General features: G+C 40.7%; 1 long non-coding RNA gene across 1 annotated transcript; it reads left to right on the forward strand.

Annotated features, from left to right (window-relative positions):
• Positions 1-3,060: 3,060 nt before the first annotated feature.
• On the forward strand, positions 3,061-7,240 carry LOC112400995 (uncharacterized). The gene is made up of 4 exons (XR_003003499.1): positions 3,061-3,231; positions 5,312-5,432; positions 6,928-7,074; positions 7,179-7,240. It is a non-coding gene; the product is annotated as an uncharacterized LOC112400995 (long non-coding RNA).
• Positions 7,241-7,254: the final 14 nt, after the last annotated feature.

The following is a 7,254-nucleotide window of genomic DNA, read 5'->3' on the forward strand; positions in this document are numbered from 1 at the left end:
TTGGGAGAACCTGTGTAATGTAATTATTCTCCAGTTTGTGGATCGCCCACTCAGGGATATGAGACTTGAGTATCACCAGTCTCCCCGCCTGCCTGTCTCCTTGAGGTTTGTGGATCGCCCCCTCAGAGATATGGCACTTGAGTACAGCACCAGCCGACCCCTCCTGTCTCCTTGAGGTTTGTGGATCGCCCCCTCAGAGATATGGCACTTGAGTACAGCACCAGCCGACCCCTCCTGTCTCCTTGAGGTTTGTGGATCGCCCCCTCAGAGATATGGCACTTGAGTACAGCACCAGCCGACCCCTCCTGTCTCCTTGAGGTTTGTGGATCGCCCCCTCAGAGATATGGCACTTGAGTACAGCACCAGCCGACCCCTCCTGTCTCCTTGAGGTTTGTGGATCGCCCCCTCAGAGATATGGCACTTGAGTACATCACCAGTCTCCCCCTCCTACCTGTCTCCTTGAGGTTTGTGGATCGCCCACTCGGATATGACACTTGAGTGTATCACCAGTCTACCCTCCTGCCTGTCTCCTTGAGGTTTGTGGATCGCCCACTCAGGGATATGGCACTTGAGTACATCACCAGTCTACCCCTCCTGTCTCCTTGAGGTTTGTACTTTAGTAGAAAGTCTTTTCTGGTAGGTTCCAGTCTTGCATCAAGGGCAATTCTGTGAATATTTGTGATTTTGATGTGCCCTTGAGAGGGTCTTACTACTCTGCCATCTTGTTTGATCTCTCCCAGGTCAGTAGGTTTTAATAAGCAGACTAATCTGGTTTTTCCCTTACCGTTATTTGTTGTTTCCCATTTGGTGTTTAGCTCATTCATTTACCCAACAATTATCTTTTTGAGATCTATTACAGGCTGGGGCCAATTCTGGGTGTCAGAGCAGGGAACAAGATAGGCAAAGTTGCTTTTCTCATGGAGCTTACATTGTAGTAGGAGCAGAGACAAAAAAAAATGACAGGGGGGACCTTGAAGATGGCGGAAGAGTAAGACGCGGAGATCGCCTTCCTCCCATAATGACTGCTTTGAAGAGAGAAAAAGGAATAAAGTAGCAGCCCGTGACTATTTTAGAGTTGATAGTCAGAAACATCTTGTGTGAAGGAGTGACCTTTAAATGGCCTATGAGCCAGTTTATATAAGATTTGGGAGAACATTTCAGACAGAAAAACAGCAATTGCAAATGTCATTAGGTAGAAATGAGTTTTCTTGGGCTCCAGAAACACAGAGAAGGTCAGAGTGGCCAAAGCATAGCTCTCTACAGAAAGAGAGTATGAAATATAGCCAGTATGGTAGGCAGGTCACTCAGCTCATATGGTCATGTGGTTAGGAATTTGGAATTTTGGCTAAGTTCACTGAGAAACCATTAATATCATCTGATTTATACTTTGTAAAGCTCCCTGGGATTGTTTAGGGATTGCAGAGGAGGACAAAAATGAAGCAAGGAAACCAGCCCTAGGAAAAAGATGTCTTTTGCTTGGTTTAGCATGGTAGTAATGGTGGTGAAGAACTATGAAAGGGTTTAAAATATATTTTGGAGTTAGAACTGATAGGAGGTGATGTGAAACAGTGAGAGAAAGAGCGGATCCAGGAATGACTTTCAGGCTTTTGGCCTGAGTCATTCAGTGGATACTGGGGTCATTTTTGAAGACAGAAAACCCGGGGAAAGAACAGTTTAGGGGTGCTCATGGAGATTCTTTCATGTTTGTGGACTCGCATTTTTCTCAAATGCATTCATTAGCTGGGATATCTCCTTGTGACTCTCATTCTTTTATTTATTTAACAGATATTTAACAAATGTCCATCAGATGTCATACACTATACTAGACAGTTGATGTTTCCAGTAAAAACAAAGATGCAGCCCCCTACCCTTACAGAACTGCTAAACTAATCAAAGAAATAGACATGGTAATTAAATAGGCATACTATAAAACTGCAACAGGGATTAGTGCAGAAAATGAGAGGTAAGTAATGTCGTGATACGCTAAAATAGCGTGATTTGACCTAGTTATGGAAGTCTTGGGAGGTCTCTCTTCAGAAATGACAGTAAACTTTAAAACAGATCAGTGATCTTGTGAAGAGGAAATAACTGTAAGGGGCTCATGACAGGAAGAAATTGACCAGATACTTGGAGCTGATAAAATATGAGTCTTAGCCTGAATAACAGCAGAGCCTGCAGCAGTCAGGATATGGGCTGCTAATTTATTAGGGAGTAGAGTCCTCATAAATTAGTATTAGGCATTAGGGGAAAGGGAGAATGAGGCAGGGAAAAAGTGAGAAACTATTAATAGAGGATGCACTATTCCACTGGTCACTGTTAAATGCAAACGACTGCTGTAATCCATGGGACCATCCTGTAAAAGGGACGTGGGAAGGGACATGGGAAAAGAGAAAAGGTTGGAATCTATCCACCAGTTTCCCTGTCTTACTGTGTAAACCTTTTCTCCATGGGGTGTTACTTCCTCCATGAGCAGGGTTCCGTGGCATCTCATGCCATAGTAGGAAGGGAAAAAGCCTGCCGGCAGAGTTTTGTCATGAGCACCCCACCACCCCGCCCTTAATCTCCACCTGGTTTTAGTCAGCTGTAGTCCATGCAGAGCCGCTCACTCCAGCAGCGGCTGCTACAAGGCAGACAGCACCCATAGTATCCGAAGCAGGGCATAAGAGGCATTTGATACAATCACTGTAACAGGATTGGGGGGAGGAAGGGAAGAATGGTATATGATGGGAGCTTAGGAGGAGTCTGACCATGCTGGGTATTGAAGAACAATTAAAGATTTTTGTCCCTCTCTTAAGGGCACTGGAAAGTCATTTTGGGGGATCAGAATAGGGATGAAAGTGGTCCAGCTAATGTGTTCACAGGGCAGAGCAGGGGGCTGATCCAGGAGAAACACAGGCAATAATCTCGAGAGAATTTAGTGTAGGTTGAGTGTGGGGGACAGAAGAAAGCTGGGTAGGAAGGATGATGCCTAGGTTTGTGGCTTGAGGTCTTGGATGGATGCTGTTGCTTCAAATCACTGAACTGTACAGTTGCATATTGAAACATTTCTCCCCCAGTCATCAGAGAGCAGACATCAAAACTTCAGATAGAAGAAGAATTCTGGGATAAAAATACCTCGAAGTCACTGGCCTGCATGTGACAATCAAAGCCTTGGATGGATGTGACACTTCAGGGAGACAATAGAGTGGGAAACAGACTTGGAATTGAGTCTACCAGGAACTTCAGGATCCGGTAAGTTTGGATGTCCTGTTTTCTTCCTGGAGAATTGCAATGTAGTAAATGTTGCCGCTTTTTAGTTTGCATACAGTGAGCTGTTTTCTAGATACAGTTTGGCTTGTTTTTCCCCCATTATATGTTCTGACCACGTTATCTTAAAACCAAGCAGTTTCTAAACATGATCAATAAGTCAGCTTTAAACTCAACCTCACCTTTCTAAAGCATTCCTAAGAGGAGTGAGGGAATAAAAAACATATACTGTATGTAAACTTCTTAGTACACAGACAACACTTTTAAAACTCAGTTGTCCATAGATTGTCTGCTGAGCCACAGGCAGTGCCCCAATTACCCACTGGCCTTATTTGAAAGTATAGCATATTGGATGTTTTCTTGCGAAGCAAAACTTCTACATTGTTCTAAAAGCAATCAGATGAATATACATTCATCTTAATTTTACATTATCATAAACAGAGTTTATTGGCATATTTGTTTGTAGATGTGCATGATGTTAGATGGTCAATTTGTAAATATAGTCATTCAAATCAAAATCCTTTATTCATCCCTCATTTACGCTCTACTAATTTCTACTTCATTTATAGATATCCCAGGATCAGAGGCAACTGTAGTCAAGGTTGATATGTAAATTCTGATTCTTCGTATCTGGGTAGAAAAGCATACAAACGTTTTTAGAGTACACGAAGGCGAATGTTTATTTGGAAAGTTGAATTTCTTGTATACTGAAAATATTTTTTTAAACCAAACATATTCATAAGTGTAATACAGACACCACCTACGATACAAAACACGTTTTAAGCAAGTTGTACTATGAATATTAATCTAAGCCAACAGAAAATCAGGGAAACCAGTTTCTACATACCGTTGTACCTGTTTGGTGTTGTAATCAAACAATTTAAGAGATAAAGAAAGCTTTGGCTCAACCCTACTTATTTCACTATGGGCACACTGGGATATATACGACCACAGATTACAAACCCAATCCCTTTACAATCAATGTAAAATTGTTACAAGAATCATATCTTAATGACATGTAAACATTTTTAGGGTTTCAATTGGCAATTATGCTTTAAATGCTTAGAAAATCACACCAACATTTCTCATTTTTGTTCTCTCTTGAGCTCACCTCTTCCATGAATATAAAGTAGGAAAAATATTATTTGAGAATTCCAGCATAATTTCATTGTGCTTTACACTTTTATAAACATGGATACATCTAAAATATCAGATGCCTTTACGCCAGCAGAATAACTCCCCCCAATTCACATTTTCTTATAAATACACATGCAAAATTCGTGAAAAACCCTTTTGTATAGCAAAGACCCTGCTTAATTATCTTCGGATTAATAATTTTTGATGGCATGTGCAAATCATACTGCTCATGGGACAGTAGAGTGCGTTCCTGCAGATTTGGTTTTCTATAAAAATATATTTATGTGTTCACAGGAAAAGAGTTGAGTTGGTATGTGGGGGGTGATTTTCGACATATCATTAGATTATAGGTTTATGAAGTTAGAAGGCATCTTAGCTTTTATCATGTTCACATTTTTTTCATAAAAAAGAACACCCTGTGATGGAGAGAAGGTAACTGAGAGAATCATTAGCACTTTAGAGAGACAGTTTGAAGCAAACAGGTCAAGCAACTCGTCTACGGTTTATGTACAAAATCAGCGCTGGAACCAGGAAGAGAGCTTGGATTTTCCCAGCCCTTGGACAGCTGTCTAGGAACTGATCCCCACCAACAGGCCTTGAGATTATATACAACCTATTACATTGAAATCCTATTGACAGGAGACTAGAGAGAGTTAGTCATGGACCTATTCCTTCTGTGAAGCTTGAGAAAAGGTAATAGAGAGTGATAGCAAAAGGCAGTGTGAAAGCAATCTCATTTTTCAAGTCCCTAAGTTTCGGCCATTCAGAAAATAAGAGCAGGAACATCCTTCTTACACAGTTAACGGAGAACTCTACGATCTAGGAAAAGCAAACGTTTCATGATTTGTGTTTCCTTCTAACTTAAGGGTAAGTAAATTGATAATAAATCTACTCCTAATGCACTTCTGAGATTATGTCCATCCTGCAGGATTCTGTGAAAACCTTGTTTAGCTGATGACAAAGAAGAGCAAGTGGAATGCTAGTGGGGCTAAACTCAGAAGTCCTAACCTTGGCCTCATCGATAGCTGAGTACCCGAAATTCCTCCCAGGTAAGTCAAAACGTGATGATTCTTCCTTGAGAAAAGTTGTGCCTTAAAATTGGCCGGATGGGTGGGTGCGTGCACCCTCAGAGTGAGGGTGAGGCCCCCACAGTAGTGCCTTCCCCCTTCGGGAATTCTTACTTCAGGGGTGTGGTCAAGTCCTGAGCCCACAGAGAATGGTTTTGTTTTAAGTAAGACCTCCTTTTGCCGCCTATCCCTTTTGGAGGACAGACAAGGTTTCAAACGATCATTAGCTATTCCATGTGGATTATTGCATTGACCATTATACACACTCCCTCATTTTAGTGCACAAGAAAGAGCGGGCTACATCCATCCAAGTCAAGGGTTTCACAGTATACACCGATGGGTACAGTTCAAAAAATAAAGTAGAATCTGTGAGTCCATTTCACTTAAACATAATTAAGAAATACACTTAAGAATGTTGAGGTAAGGTTAAAAATGTTTCCCATAAAATGAGAAGCTCCACACTGGATTTTACTGACAGACATGCATGCAGCGTCCTTCATAGTATTTCTAAACCGTTTCCATGTATAATTTTAGAAGGACTAGTAGCTCACGTGCCAGGAAATAAATTCCCTGACTTTGTACTGGCTTGGACAGAAGGCGAACATAGAAAACTATCCCCCCCTGAAGATGTTTAAAGTGTGATACAGGCAAAACCTATGTATAGGAATTTCTACTGTAAACAGTTTTCCTTTTGGGGGGCTGGGGTAGGAGCACACTCAACAACAAAAATTTACCTTGAAAAATATGGAATCATTCCCCTCAATATTTATATGATGATATTTTATTTTGAGACGGTGGGGAAAAGCACATAAGAACAAAATCCAAACGCTTTGTACAAAGTCTTCAGTTTGGGAACCTCATGTGATTGGTTGGAGCTTTGGAATGATGAAACAGGGTGCATTACTATAGTCCAGCTGCACAGACATGCCTGGTAATGTTCTTTTTCTCACTCCAAAATAAAACAATCTCTCTATTGTGTAAGTATTAACATCATATTTACAATGCATTCATGAAATATATGGAACATAACATTATACAAACGTAGAGAAGAGGTACAGGCAGTCAGTTTAGAAATGGAGCTATTAAATAGATACCAGTTATTAGACCACAGCATCACGGACACCTCCTGCCTGTTCTTTCATAAGGTAACCTGACCACTGCTCCTTTTGCAGCTGAATTGAGTCCAAAACAAAAACACAAAAAACAAAGATGTTTTTTGTAGATGTGATGAGTGACAGAAATTACAAATTCACGTTGAAACTGAAAAAGGTAGAATTCTGTTTAAGCATGAGCGTCTCTGGGCAAAGAGTTAGGCGCTCAATAAATACTAGTTGATCGTTCACCTAAGACTTCTACTACTCAAATTTTAAATAATAAATTTAGACTGTATATATTCCACGAACTGTTTAAGTAAGACATTCATTCTCTTTACATTTTAAATAACCAGTTTGCTTACCACCATCTTTTAACCTGTCAGGAAGCGAAGTCCCTAAGACAGTTCTCCGAGACGGAATACACATGTGCATACACAGAAAACCCACAAGGTAGCAACATCTCTGCAAACACAGTGAAGAGTAAAAACCAGGCAAATATGGAGTTCACTGGATGGATACTTTGGATTCAGGTGAGGTGAATCTAAATACAGGATTTGTTTTGTGTTCTACATTTTGAGCACCTGAAAAAAAAAAAAACACAGGCGTGTAGTGCTAGGTATTTTACTTTTTCAAGGCAGTGCTATTGTTCTCAACACAACTGCAGGAAGTTCGAATTCTGGATAAAGTCTTTTGCCACAATGTTTCTCTTC

Source organism: Neophocaena asiaeorientalis, unplaced genomic scaffold (genome assembly GCF_003031525.2).
Source record: "Neophocaena asiaeorientalis asiaeorientalis breed wild unplaced genomic scaffold, Neophocaena_asiaeorientalis_V1.1 scaffold130, whole genome shotgun sequence".
Lineage (NCBI taxonomy): Eukaryota > Metazoa > Chordata > Mammalia > Artiodactyla > Phocoenidae > Neophocaena > Neophocaena asiaeorientalis.